The sequence below is a fragment of the Mustela nivalis genome (genome assembly GCF_964662115.1).
Source record: "Mustela nivalis genome assembly, chromosome: 14".
Taxonomy (NCBI): Eukaryota; Metazoa; Chordata; class Mammalia; order Carnivora; family Mustelidae; genus Mustela; species Mustela nivalis.
The window spans coordinates 62960234-62975582 of NC_139033.1; the positions used below are offsets into that span (position 1 = coordinate 62960234).

General features: G+C 39.0%; 1 protein-coding gene and 2 long non-coding RNA genes across 3 annotated transcripts in view; 2 read left to right on the forward strand and 1 right to left on the reverse strand.

The window, feature by feature from the left end:
- The window catches only part of CHST9 (carbohydrate sulfotransferase 9), a 228629-nt gene that overhangs the window by 135137 nt on the left and 78143 nt on the right, over nt 1-15349 (forward strand). The window lies entirely within an intron of this gene.
- Nucleotides 7792-12840, reverse strand: LOC309847952. Its single transcript, XR_014302740.1, has 3 exons — nt 12689-12840; nt 9973-10088; nt 7792-7937 (listed from the first exon to the last, which is right to left on the reverse strand). It is a non-coding gene; the product is annotated as an uncharacterized lncRNA (long non-coding RNA).
- LOC309847953 lies at nt 13133-14425 on the forward strand. The gene is made up of 2 exons (XR_014302741.1): nt 13133-13295; nt 14106-14425. It is a non-coding gene; the product is annotated as an uncharacterized lncRNA (long non-coding RNA).

Below are 15349 nucleotides of genomic sequence, written 5' to 3' on the forward strand. Positions count from 1 at the left end.
GTGCCAGTGCCTGAACATTCTGAAGAAGGTGGAAGACAGCCACAAGTCAGATTAGGTTGAGGTGAAGTCCTGAAATAATGTCCCGGATTTAGGATAAGACCACGTGAGGGATGTCAGACCTCATGTACACCAACCATCTGTAGATTATCCCCATGCAGACTGGATGGAGAAAATGTGGACTGGATGGAGAGAAACCAGAAACAGGAAATTCCACTAAAAAAAGTTTGAAAGTGTTTGTGTAACTTAATGCAGAATGGTAAAGGATACGAAGCCATGAAACCAAGAATGGTTGTGCAGAAACCTCTATCAGTTGGTCAGATTTGCTGACAACTCTCAATTTTCAAGACCAGCCAAGTTTATTCAGGTATATGATTCTTTCTGTGACTCAGAGTTATTTTTGGTCTTTAGGAAGTATGGACAAACTTTGCCATCTATGTATCCCTTCCCACAGGGTCTTCAAGAGGGACGGGGTGTGGCTAGAAGCTGCCGGACAGCTCTGGGCAGGCAGATGCATGAGCTGGGTGCAGGGTAAAAGTCAGAATCCTCTCCCTGCTTCTGTGCCCCCATCACAGGCCAGGCAGCATTAACCCTTCCTCTCCTCAGTTAAGATTCCTCTGGCTCTCTCCCAAAGGTCCATAGTGCCTACATAGACACACATACAGCTCTGTCTCTGGTGAGCATCTAATCGTAGGAAAATGCAAACCGCATCCTCCCACACTGAAGAGACTGGAACCCTCTGAAAGAAAGGTATCGGAATGACTAACAATGAATTAAAGACCAGAATGGTGAGCTTGCAGAAGATTCAGAATGCAATAGTTTCAAAAATATTTTATAAGGAAAGTCAAGGAATTTCACTATCTTTTCGTGGTTGTTTTTGTTGAGCTTTAGGGTCTAGCTGGATATCTGCAAATGACAGTAAATAACCCCTAGCTTTTGGGAAATATTCAGATGGAAATATTCAAGAACAGTGAACTTCATCAGTGAGAAACAAATGAGAAGATATAGAGATAAACAATTTAGGGATAAAGGAAAGAGTCCTTGGTGATACGCACGGTGGGGATTCATGGAGAAATTTTTTTTTAATAGAAAAATGGTAGATACTCTAAATGGTGAAAATAAGAAAAGCAAAAAATGAAGAGGATCACAGAAATAAAGGTCAAAGGATGTCTACAATGTGCTCTTAACAGTGGTGACTATAATTGAGAAATTGGAAAAATTTAAAACAGGAGAATCTTCCCCCAGTCTTTACAGTGTGTCTGCAGAAAATATTTTTCAATTGATCACTCTTCAATTTAAAATTTCTTTTCAGGAAATGGGCTGTATTAAATCCTACAGTTCTTGGGGCAACTGGGTGGCGCTGTTGGTTGAGTGTCCAACTCTTGGATTCAGCTCAGGAGGTCTTCTCTTTGGGTCAGGGGATCCAGCCCTTTCTCGGTTCTCTGGAGTCTCCTTGAGTTTCTCATTCCCTTTCCCTCTGCTCTTCCCACTGTGCTCGCTCTCTCACTCTCTCTCTAATAAATAAAATAAATCTCCATAAATAAGTAAATGCTCTAGCTCTTGACTCACCGTTTTTGAAATCTAGAAATTAATCTATAGATAAGCTTGACTGTTTTATAATGGAGTAGTCTGAGGGCTCTTTTACAATACTAAATACGTTTTTGTTGAATGGGTTGCAAAAACATTAGTTTTAACAGATCTCTGATTCTTTACATTTTCTATTCATTGTATTAGATACTTTTTTCATACCTCCTAGGGCTAAATTTGGCTAGTTGATATCACTGTGGAATTGGAACAGGGGAACATAGAACTAATTTCCTCATTTGACTTTTAAATTAGTTTTTGTGTGCGTTAACTAAAATTGAAATGTTTCGATTATGAATAATGCCAAAATGAAATGGTACACTCCATTGACTTTAATGAAGTGCACATGTTCTTGCAGGCTTGTGAATGATGGTGTGGTAGCAAAAAGCTTGAATCTTACTGTTTAATATTGACTGCATTCATATATTGTATTTATGATACTACTTACCACAATCCTCCTTTTTAAATTTCATGAACACAGTTGAACTTAAAATTTTTGTTTCATCGACTTTTCCAAGGGACAGACATTACCAAGGGTGTGCCCAACCTAATTTTACATAAAAGCAAGAGTTGACAACCAATTCATTAAATTCAAATTAGCTGACATTTACTCCATGACTACTATTTGAAAGACACTGTGTTAGGAGATTAATTTTCAAAGAATAAACAAATCATCTAGGTAATTAAAGCTTCAAAATGAAATTTTTAGTCTTCAGTGCCAGTGACTATAATAAAGTATATATAATAACTTAAATACTAAACAACACTTGCTGCTAATACATACAAAAGAGAGAAGCATCCAGAGAAATTCTGAATAATGATATTAATATAATATTAGTTGTGCAGTATCTTGAGTAAAACTCTTTGCTAATTTTTTTAAAATGGAGTCTTGAATTAACTCTTTAGTGGTTGTTAGAAAAGTGAAATAAGTTTAGATTCTTACAAGTGTATTTAAATTTCATGCCCTATATCTATAATTTCAAGCTAAAGCTATGGTTTTCTTGTTTGATTTTTTTTTAATTCCGGTATACTTAACATACAGTGTCATATTAATTTCAGGTCTACAATATAATGATTCAACAATACCACACATTATCCAGCGCTTATCACAACAAGTGCCCTCCTTAATCCCCATCACCTATTTCCCCCATCCCCCCACCCCGTAACCAACAGTTTTTCTCTACAGTAAGAGTCTGTTTCTTGAGTCTGTCTCTCTCTCTCTCTTTTTCTTTTGCTCATTTTTTTTTGTATCAGAAGTTCCACATATGAGTGAAACCAGATGGTATTTGTCTTTCATTGACTGACTTATTTCACTTAGCATAATATTCTTTAACTTTATTCATGTCCTATGTTGTTGCAAATGGTAAGATTTTATTCTTTTTTATGCCTGAATAATATTCCATTATATAGCTATAGATGCAGGTATCACATCTTCTTTATCTATTTATCTATCAGTGGACACATTGGGCTGCTTAGACATTTGGGCTATTATAACTAAGGCTGCAATAAACATCGGGATGCATGTCTCCCTTTGAATTAGTGTTTTTGTATTTTGGAGGTAAATACCCAGTAGTGCAATTACTGGATGGTAGGGTCGTTCTGCTTTTAACTTTTTGAGGAACCTCCATACTGCTTTCCATGGTGGCTGCCGTAGTTTGCATTCCCACCAACAGTGCAGGAGGGTTCCTTTATCTCCACATCCTCGCCAACACCTCTTGTTTCTCATGTTTTAAATTTTAGCCATTCTGAGAGGTGTGAGGTGATATTTCATTGTAGTTTTGACTTTCATTTCCCTGATGATGAATGATGTAGAGCATCTTTTGGAGTGTCTTTTGGCCATCTGGATGTCTTCTTTGGAGAAATGTCTGTTTGTCTTCTGCCCATTTTTAATTGGATTATTTGTTTTCTGAGATGTTAAGTTGTAATTGTTCTTTACACGTTTTGGATCCTAACCCTTTATCCTTTATGTCATTTGCAAAAATCTTCTACCATGCAGTAGGTTGTCTTTTAGTTTTGTTGATTAATTTCCTTCACTGGGCAGAAACTTTTTATTTTGATGCAGCCCTAATAGTTTATTTTTGCTTTTATTTCCCTTGCCTCAGAAGACATATCTAAAAATATTGGGGTGCCTGTGTGGCTCTGCAGGCTAAGCATCTGCCTTCAGCTCAGATCATGATGCCAGGGTACTGGGATCGAGTCCCACACTGGGCTTCCAGCTCAACAGGAAGTCTGCTTCTCTCCTTTTCTTTCTCTGTCCCTCCCCACCTCCACACACACATGCTTTGCACGGGCTCTCATTCTCTCTCTCTCTGTCTCAAATAAATAAAATCTTTAAAAAAAAAAAGAGAGAGAGAGAGAGAGAAGAAAAATGTTGCCAAAGCCAATGTCAGAGACATAACTGCCTGTGCTCTCTTCTGGAATTTTTATGGTTCCTGGTCTCACTTTTAGGTCTTTAATCCATTTTGAGTTTATATTTGTGTTTAGTGTAAGAAAGTGATCCAGTTTGATTCTTTTGCATGTAGCTGTCCAGTTTTCCCAACATGTTTGTTAGAGAGACTGTCTTTTTACCATTGGATATTCTTTCCAGCTTTGTCAAAGATTAATTGACCATAGAGTTGTGGGTTTATTTCTGAGTTTTTTATTCTTTTCCATTGACCTATGTGTTTATTTTTGTGCCAGTACCATACCGTTTTGATCACTGCAGCTTTGTAATATAGCTTGAAGACTGGAATTGTGATACCTCCAGCTTTGTTTCTCTTTTTCAAAATTGCTCTGGCTATTCAGAGTCTTTTGTGGTTCCACATAAATTTTAGGATTGTTTGTTTTAATTCTGTGAAAAATTCTGTTGGTATTTTGAAAGGGATTGCATTAAATCTGAATTACTTTGGATAGTTTAGACATTTTAGCAACAGTTGTTCTTCCAACCCATGAGCAGAGAACACCCTTTCATTTCCTTGAGTCATTTTCCATTGCTTTAATCCATATTTTATATTTCTCAGAGTACAGGTTTTTAACCTTTGGTTAGGTTTATTCCTAGGTATCTTATTATCTTGATGTAATTGTAAATTATATCATATACATTACTCCCAGAGAGTGGACATCCTTGTCTTGCTTTAGACCTTAGGGAGAAAGTTCTCAGTTTGTCCCCATTGAGTAGGATGTTGGCTGTGGGTTTTTCCTATATGGCCTTTATGATGTTGAGATAGATTCCCCCCAGCCTACTTTGTTGAGGACTTTTATCATGAATGGATATTATACTTTGTCTAATACTTTTTGTGTTGTCTATTGAAGTGATCATATGGTTTTTATCCTTTCTGTTATTGATGTGATGTATCACATCAATTGATTTGTGAATATCAATTGATATTCAGGATACCCTATATCCTGGGAATAAATCTCACTTGATTATGATGAATGATTTTTTTTAATTGTTCAATTCGGTTTGCCAGTATTTTGCTGAGGATTTTTGCATTTATATTTATTAGTGATATGGGCCTGTATTTCTTTTGGTAAGTGTGCTGTCTTTATCTGGTTTTGATATCAGGGTGAGTACTCGCTTCATCGAAAGAATTTGGAACTTTTCCTTCTTATTCTATTGTTTGGAATAGTTTGAGAAGAATAGGTATTAACTTTTCTTTAACTGTTTGGTAGAATTTACTGGTGAAGATGTCTGGTCTTGAACTTTTGCTTGTTGGGAATTTTTTGATGAGTGATTCAATCTCCTTGCTAGTAATCAGTCTGTACAAATTTTTCTTCATGCTTTGGTGTTGGTAGGTTATATGTTTCTAGGAATTTATCCATTTCTTCTAAGTTGTCCAATTTGTTGACATATAGTTTTTCATAATATTATCTTAAAATTGTTTGTATTTTTGTGCTGTTATTTCTCCTCTTTCATTTCTGATTTTGTTCATTTGAGTCTTCTTTTTTTCTTTTTCTTTCTTTTCTTTTTCTTCTTTTTTTTTTAAAGAATCTGTCTAGAGGTTTATCAATTTTGTTGATCTTTTCAAGGATCCAGCTCTTGCTTTCACTGAGCTGTTCCGTTGGTCTTTTATTTTCTATATTATTTATTTCTACCCTAATCTTTATTTCTTTCATTCTACAGATTGGGTTTCACTTGTTCTTTTTCTAACTCTCTTGGATGTTACATTAGGGTTTTTTGTGGGTTTTTTTTTTTTTTGAGATTTTTTTTGCTTCTTGAGGTAGGTCTACGTTGCTACAAACTTTTCAGAACAGCTTTTGCTACATCTCAAAGGTTTTGAACCATTGTGTTTTCATTTATATTGTTTCCATGTACGTTAAGATTTCTTTGATTCCTTGGTTGACCCATTCATTATTTAGTAGCATGTTATTTAACCTCCATGTATTTGTGGTCTTTCCAGATTTTCTTCTTGTAATTGATTTCTAGTCTCATAGCATTGTGATTAGAAGAGATAGATGCATGATATGACTTTGATCTTTTTTAATATGTCAAAACTTGTTTTGTGGCTTCATATGTGATCTATCTGTAGATGATTCCCTGCACATTTGAAAGTGTTATTCTGTTCTTTTGGGATGGAATATTCTGAATATATTTCTTAATCTATCTGGTCCAGTGTATCATTCAAAGACACTGTTTCCTTGTAGATTTTCTAACTGGGTGATCTGCTCATCGATGTAAGTGGGATATCCTACTATTAATTAGTTCGTTTTTGTTTGTTATTAACTGTTTTGTGCATTTGGATGCTCCCACACTGGGTGCATAAATATTTATAATTGTTATATCTTCTTGTTAGCTTGTCCCTTTTTTTTATTATAAAGTGTCCTTCTCTGTCTTTTGTTACAGTGTTTTAGTGTCTGTTTTGTCTGATATGCATATTGCTACTCTGGCTTTCTTTTGACACCTGTTGACATAAGTTCTTCTCCATGCCCTCATTTTCTATCTACAGGGGTTTTGAGGCCTAAAATGAGTCTCCTGTAGGCAGCATACAGATGGGTCTTTTTCAATCCACTCTGTCCCCCTGTGTCTTTTGATAGGAGCACTTCATCTATTTATACTCAAATTGATTATTGATACATATTTATTGCCATTTTATTACTTGTTTTTTGGTTATATTTGTACTTTTTCTCTGATCCTTTCTTCTCTTTCTGTCTTTCATGGTTTACTACTTTTCTTTAGTGATATACTTGGGTTCCTTTCCTTCTTTGCCTATTAGCAGTTTTTGACTTGTGGTTACCATTACTTTTGTGTAGAACATCTTCTGCCTAGAGCAGTCTGTATTGAGTTCATGGTTGCTTAAGTTACTCCTCTCCCCACCGTGTTTTAGGTATAAGGTGTCATTTGCTCTGATGCCAGTGTTCTCTGGTTGTATCCATAGGACAAAGTGACTTTTGGGTCTTCCTACTCAACTGTCTTCCCCAGTCGTCTGTGCGATTATTTTGCTAACTTTTTTTATGCCAAAGGAGCAATCACATGATAAAGGTATACTTAAATTAACAATTATTTTGTCAATATTGGGAGGGTAAACAAGTTAATTCATGAGTGTACTAATGTGTGTTTAAGAGCTTTGAAACAAACAGTGGATTCAGCATGTATCACATGCTCTGAAAATTAGCAGTTGTGCCATCTTAATGAGTGTTCTATATGGCACAAAATCACGGAATGGGAAATGATGAACACCACTTTACTTGTTGCTGTTGGATACACTGAATGTGTCATGAAAGTCCTTCCTAGTCAGATCATACAGTCCTTTATCTCATAAATGACAGAGTTTAAGTAGCTGGAATCAAGCTCATACTCCAAGTGGAAGAACTGGATTTACGAGCCAGGATTCCAATTTTCAGCTTCTTGGAAGTGTATTATAGAGGTAACATCTAACTACAGGGAGAGCCTAACATCTCGCACAATGGCAAGTGCCATGTGCACATGATCTAATTTAATATACATTTTCATAGTCTGCAATTCTTTGACAGATAGCCAGTAGCTACAGTTTTCAGCCCCATGTCCAAAATGATTGAGGGTAAATTTTATTTATCATTGCACCCTTTTGTTTATTTTGGATTCTGAACTTGGAAAATATGTCCTGGTCTAGAATTCTAAGTCGATTACACCCTCACTGTGCAATTTGTGGAAACTTGCTTTACTTCTCTGAGCTTCAGGCTTCTGTTTTCATTTTGTTTGTTGTTTCCATTTCCATGCCAAAGATCTCTCTAAAGCATAAAGAGCTATATAAATTACAATTAACAAATATACATTTATTTACATATTTGCTGGCTTGAGGGCTTGGATGTCTCCAGTGGCATCAGAGGCAGGGATGTGCTCCGTTCCACCAGCATCCTGGAGAAAATTTAGGTCAAGGCCCAGGCAGATATGGGTGGACCTGTGCACCAAGAGAGAAGGAAAACCCCCCTTTTTACACCTTTTTTTCTTCAAGAGAGCAAAGGCAAGAGTATCTTGTAGAAGTACAGCAATTGAAACTTAGGAACCCACGTGCAATGGGTTGTCAGGAGATGTCAGTGGCTAACACCTGCCAACCTTGTGGGAATTTGGGTCTATGAGCTGCCTTTCCTGATGAGAGGAGTAGGCAGCAGAAGCCACGAGTCTAGCTTATTGTCTGGCAACCCAGAGAGACCTTCTGAGTCACTCACCAGACAAGCTTATTTTGTCTCCCCAAGACTGAAAGTCTGGAAACATTTAAATAAGAGAATTAGAAACAATAGATACTGATTTCAGCCATTCCCATGAAAATGCATCCTGAGTTTACTTCTTTGTCTTTCTACATAAAGTCTTTCTGTTGTCCATTTCCACCCCTGCACTGTGCTTTACCTTTCTCTTCCGCCCCTGGGTGGCTGTTCCCCTCTTCCAGCTGCGTTTCCCAACTCCAGCCACCTCCACTCTGCTAACCCCCAGCGGGCCCCTCAGACATGGGTGTCTCTCAGAACTTCCCTTGTCATGTTCTTTCTCTGCCTAAGAATGGCCCTCAAGGTTTTCAAGATCAGTGTCTGGCTTTCCAGTTTCTGTCTGTGTCCCATTCCCTCCCTTCTACTCAGACTTCTTATGGTGCCGCGTTCTCAACTCTCTGACATTTTAACCTACCAGGTGGGTGGTGGACTTCCATGAAGCTTTCCTGATGATTGCAGCCCACGCTGGTCCCTCACTTATGTGTACTCATGCCACTAAATGCTGAGCAGTTTGGAATGTACTTGTTCCACAGTTGTTCAGCCTCCTGTCTTCCTGGACGAGTCAAGGGACTATACCATGAAAGTTGCACGATTCTCTGCCCTTCCTGCGACAGGTGTTTAATTACCATCTGCTTCTGGATTAATTGTCTGATCATGATAAGTACACACGAGGGGGAAATGGACAACATTTTGGCCTATTTCATATTTTCTCACCATCAACCTTCCTTCTGTGGCTTCATGCTTGACTCTGGCCCCTTACCCTCCCATGGGCATTGTAAGACTTTGGACTCTGGGATCAGAAACAACGGAACTCAAACCTTGACCTGTTGTAGGTCCTGGAACATGTTCTTTAACCACCCCAAGCTTCCGTACCTCTATAAAATGATGATATAATAAGAGTTGGGGCTTTTGGGGGGAGAGGGGACTTGTCTGTCTATCTGTTTATTTGTGTAAATGGATGTGTTAACCTTTCTCTAATGCATGGAGAAAAGTGTTCAAAGATACACAGATTAAAGATATGCCAGTCTAAGAGCGCTCCTTGCATACTATTTTGAGAACTGTGCTATTCAGGTTCCTGAGTATATTGTAGATGTGAAACCTGAGGTTCAGAGGAATTACTTTTTTTGTCCACCGCCCCCGAGGTAGGAGGTGTGGAGTTGGCGTACAAACTTGAGGCTGTGGGACCCCAAACCTCACACTCCTCTTTTCCACATGCCCTGTGTGTGTCTGTGGAACACAGGATTACTCCAGGTGATCATAAGAGAACATCTGTCTTGAATGACCTTTACAATTACTTAAAGTTAATATAAAATTCATACACAGCCAGTAATTTACATTGTCAAGTGCACCAGGAGAGAGGGACTTCTTTTTGCATATGTTGCTAAAATTGTAATCCTCTGAAAGAGGACAGTTGAAGTGAGAAGAAACATCATAGACCGTGAAAGGTAACATCCCTTAAATCCTTGGGCTAAAGCCAAAGCTACTAGGTCCTGCTTCCAGCTGTCAACTATCATTTTGTGATCATAGATGAATTACTTCATCTGAAGAGAAGAAAATTATGTATCTCCAGACATGTTATAAGTGAAATTGATTACTGAATATGATACAATTGTATTTAAGTTAAAAAAAAAAAAAAAAAAAAAAAAACCTAGCAGCCCAACACCTAAGACAGATAAGCCTGCACAGAAATCTAAGGTTAAAGGGTGATATAAATGAAAACAATAAAAGTATTACCTTGTTACTTTCGCTGGTTTAATTTAAACTCGTGCTTTCAGGTTTCACCTCTGAGGCTTATGGTACTAAGTGTGTATTTCTGATGCAACCCAAAGTGAGTTACCATGGATTTGATTCTACCAACGGCAAAAAGAAAGGAAAAAGAAAACAGAAAGGAGATGAGGGAATGCATTTTCACAATTTGATTGTGAAAGAGCTTCAGAAGTTGTATTTCAGAAGATATGTTTTTAAAAGTATTTTATGGTAGCCTTTTCAGCAGAGCCGCAGAATAATAAAAGCTTATTTAACTTAATTTTCCACTCCATTACTCCCCAAAGTGTAAGACCAAGTGAAGGAATGTCCTCACAGATTGCTTACCACATGTCAGAAATTTAATATCGTACTCACTGGGAGTATTTCACCCATTTCTCTGTAATATTTTAATTCCTAACTGAAGGAGAGGAAATTACATTAAAACTTAGATCTTAGTCTGAGAATGCTCTGTCAACCTCCATTAAATCTAAAAATCTGTTGTCATTTGGTTACTAAGGGATCCTGAACAACAAATTCAAATAACCCACCGTACATTAAGCAATAATGTGTGCAGAACAGCCTGCTCGAGTCTGTGGGCAGAGAAAAAAGGTGAACTTGCAAACCTCTCTTGCGACTCCTAGGAGGCAGTTCTGTGCCTTAGTCACAGACCACCACAGCCACCAATTCATAGAATTGGATCCTCAAGCCAAATGTTTAACCACTGTGAGTTTTCTCGTCCATAAAATGGAGTGTGGTCCCGGCTGGAGGGGAGATTAAATTGTCTCTCAGATCCTTTATAACATTAAAGTCTTGAGAGTCCACAACTGAATCAGAGTTGCACATACACATAAATTGTGACAAAATATTAAGTAGAACCAAATAAGTTCTCCTATCCTTTCTTGATGTTTAGAGCAAAAACAGATCTAAACAACAGAGGTATGTTTCTGTGGGCGAGAGAGAGAACCACAGGAACAGAGGGAGACAGTGCTCCCAAGTGATTCCCCTCGCTTGCAATTTGGTGTTTCAGTATTTTTGGCAGAGGAAAAAACAGACAAAAATCCTGTCACAATCCTGTCTCAAAATCGGAGGACCATTAAAAATCCACTCTTTTCACGGTAGCATAAAAGTTACAATTAGAAAGAGTGGCATTACGGGATCCTTCCTGTGAGCCCAGCACCATGCTGGCTGTTGAGGAATAAGAGAGAGAGGAAAGGATGTAGAAGGACACACAGGTCCAGGAGCCCAGGCTGGGGAGAGCTTGAATGAAGGTGAGCCTCCTGGCCTGGCAAGGAATTTATTCAACACCTTTTCCGCAATTAATTTTCACTTTCTGCAATTAAGCATTTTCCATTTAAAGAAATTTCTGCTCTAAACATACTGCTTCAAAGATGAAAGATTTCTTAAGTTGCGGTGAATCACAAATGATGCAAAGAATACATTTAAAGTGATTGGTTTTAAGACATGTTTAAGAGAGACATATTAGTGGGGGCAAATGCTTTTAGATTTCATATCTGATATACAGGAAATTCCAATGAATTGACTGTTGTAAATACTTTCAAGGACCCCTTGGTCATTCCAAAATTATTTCTCTAGCTAGGTCATTCTCTGAAATAGTCATTTCACACTTCCTCTAGTTTGAAATTCCATTCCCCAAACTCCATCTCCCACCCCTCCCCTCCTCAGTGGAAGACCTTGCTGCATGCTCCAGAGAAGTTAACAGAACCATTTCAGATACCTACACCAAACCTATAAAACAATTTGCTTCTGCTCCCATCCTCCGCTCCTGCCCTTCTGTTCCAGTGGAGGTCATGGACCCCCCCGGCTCTCAGTAATGAGTTGTTGCACCTGTGCCCTGGGTCCCATTTATTCCATCCTCCCGGGGACCTCCCTGAATGGGGTACTCACATCTTTTCTTAGATCTTCAACCTCTTCTTCCCTAAAGCTGCTTTCTATCAGTATATACAATGCTTTAAGAAAAACTCTTTCCTGAGCCAAGCATCTCAAAAGTCATCTACATCTTTCCACACACCCCACCCACTCCCTCCCTGTTCACACCAATCTGACTTCGGTCCCAGCCACTCCACGGGCTTGCTCTCACTAATGACCCCTGTGTTGTTAAATTCAAAGGACTCTTCACAGTCCATCTGACTTGATCTGTCTTCATCTTACTCCTCTTTCCTTCTTGAAAAATGGGTTTTCCTCCTCCCTTTCTGACTGTTCCTTTACGGAGCAGTCATCTCCCATCTGAATTGTACATATTAGATTCCTGGCTTGGCCCAGCTCCACTCTGCTTTGGAGTCTACACGCTTTCCCCAGTGATTTCATCCACTCCTCTAGACCAGCCTCTCTGCTCTGCATGTTATCTTCAGAACTTCGGAGCCATGTAACCGGCTGTTATCATGTGCCATTATCATGTGTCCCTTAAGCCTGTCCCTCCTCCAACATTCCCCACCTCAGCTAATGTCACCTAATTGCTCCTGTTGGAAACATGGGACTTACACTTCCTCCCTTCTTTAGCTCACATGTTCAGTTATTAAGTCCCAGCCATTTTACTTCCGAAATGTCGATCATGTTTTCCCTTTCTGTGCTTGTCCATCTACCACCATCTCTCACTGGCTATGGGAACGGCCCCCTAACTGCTCTCCCTGCATCCACTCTGCTTCTTGCTGTTCATTGCCCTTGTCTTAGCCAGAATGAGTTTTACCAGATGCAGACCCGAACGTGTCACTCCAGAGCTGAAAGCTTTCAGAGGCTTCCCTCTATCCTTAGAAGAAAATGCGGATTTCTTTCCCCAATGGTATGTGATCTGCCTTTACCCCACCAACCTCCATCTCCCTACTCCTGTTGCCATCACCTGACCCATTCACCCTTCTGTTGCACTGACTTCCCTCAGCAGCTTGATCACAGAGGCTCCTGCAGAAGCCCTGAGATGTTCTCCCCACCTCATTCCACCGACCCCTCCCACCTCCAGGCTTTGTCTTGGGCTTCAGATTAAATATCACTTCCTCAGAGAAACTCTCTAATCTTCCCAGCTCCTCTTGACTAGACTTGCTCTCCTTGCTCTTTGCTAACTTAACACCCTTAATCCGTGATATCCGTTACCACAACTATAATTTTTTAAAGGTTTTATTTATTTATTTGACGCAGAGGGAGCATAAGCAGGAGGAGCAGCAGGCAGAGGGAGAGGGAGAAGCAGGCTCCCCTTGAACAGAGACCCTGATGTGGGATTCGATTCCAGGACCCTGGGATCCTGACCTGAGCTGAAAACTGACGCTTAACCAACTGAGTCACCCAGGCGCCCCACCACAACTGTAATTATATACTTACTTTGTCATTTTGTTTGACATCTCTTCCCAATCAGACTATTGTCATTCCTGAACCTCCTTCAGCTAGTATATTTCTAGAATAGTAGGTCTCAAAATTTTTGTTGAATGAATGAATGTGCAGCTTCATTTTTTCTTTCTTTTCTAAAACCTCCTTTCCAATCATTCCATGTTTATCTTATACAGGTTTTCCATCTTGTGAGGAAAAATGTGAATGAAAAGTAGAAAGAGCTTTGGTTCTATTTTGGTCCTAGTCATAACCTAATTCTCTTTGAGACTGTTTGTCCTCTGCTTTTTTCTAAACTACAAAGGGGGACTAAAAGAGTAATAACTAATACAAGTGGAATTCAAAACCAATAATACATTTACATTATCCTCACAGGAAGTATCAAAGGATTTTACTTCCATTTGTTTAGATACTCAGTGGAGTATATGACTTAGTATCTCATAAGCCATTGTTCATCAAGCTGCCCCTCTACAGCGGGTGCCCCTCATGAGTTCAGTGGGTCTCTCTTCCTTTTCACAGTTCGGGTACAGATTGAGAAGTTCATATTCAATACAATAAATATTCATCTTCTTCATCTTCCACTTCTTTAGGTTCTATTTTAAGCATGCTTTTAGTTGTCAGTAGCCAAAAGTACATCTCAAAAACCTAGACACCTCCACCCACCGTTGAATTTTGGTATTTCTGCTTCTCATTCTCCTGGGTTTATGCGATTAGTAACTCCCAAAATAAATAGATGTATAGATGTGTCATTCTGATTCAGATTTTGCAATAATGATAGGTTTTTTTTCCAGAAGTCCACACACTTTTGTGTTACTGCTTTTACATTGAAGAAGATATATGGATAAGATAGCCTGATCAAAAATACAGCTGATCACCGTAGAACGAAGGAAAACAAACAGGCCTACATGGAAATAGAACCTAAGTGTGGCCTCCGTGATACTGTGCTTTGAGCAAATGGACTGAACACAAAAAAATATACACACAATTGGTGACACAGATCCAGAGAATCATTAATTCATCCATTTGTTCATCTAACTCTAAGTTATGGAATGTCAATTATATGGCAAGTATTGTGTATTTACTAAATAAAAAATTATATTTTTTTAAACTAGCACCGTCCCTTGGGGCAAATCAAGTACAGTATCAATGCATGATTAGACCAAATGTATAGCCAGCTACCAAGCAGTGGTGTTGCAAAAAAGTAATGTGGATCTGCCAAGGTTCTATCATCTCTCCAAGGCAAGGCCATACTTCGAGGCAGGAGGCCCATGTCTTCTTTGTGGCAGGGCACCCCCATCCACAAATGCATTTCCCCACCTCTCCTCGGATGCCCAAAGTACTCTTTAGCAAGAGACATCCATTTCATGACATAATTAAAGGAAATACTAAGTCCAGAGGTAACGTATCATCAACGACTCACATTGGAGGAGCAAGAGACTAAAATCAGTTTCTCACTGAGACTTTTATACCAAGATGTGGAATGTGGATGTTGAATTTGGGATTTTGAGAGGTCAAAGTGAGCTCCAGGGAATAAATGAAAACACACACACACACAAGATACACATACATACTCTCACACCAGTGTGGACTAGAGGCTTGAGAACATACTGTGCCCTCTCACCTACTTTCAAGCTGTGCTTGATATTGTCCTGACAAGACCAGAGACTCGGGAGTCCTGATCACCCATCAGAGTGTCCTGATGGACCAGCCCTGAAGCTGTTCAGACAGCTTGGCTTTGTAGGTCTGACCTGGTCCAGATCAGTGAGATTAAGCAATTCCATGAACATTTTTATGTTGAACAGAACAAACTTCTAAAATTGTAACAATCCCAGGAAGACTGAGAAGTAATCGTATCCATTGTTTGAATCGGGAAAGGGGGAGTGGGAGTAATAAATTTTAGTACAAAAGAACAGATCTGCCACTGGAGATGGGAAATAGTTCTTAGAAACAATTGTTACTACTGTTTATGTGACACTGTGGGACACTATGAGGACAAAGAACTACAGATCTCTGGATTTCAACTGTACCTGAAACC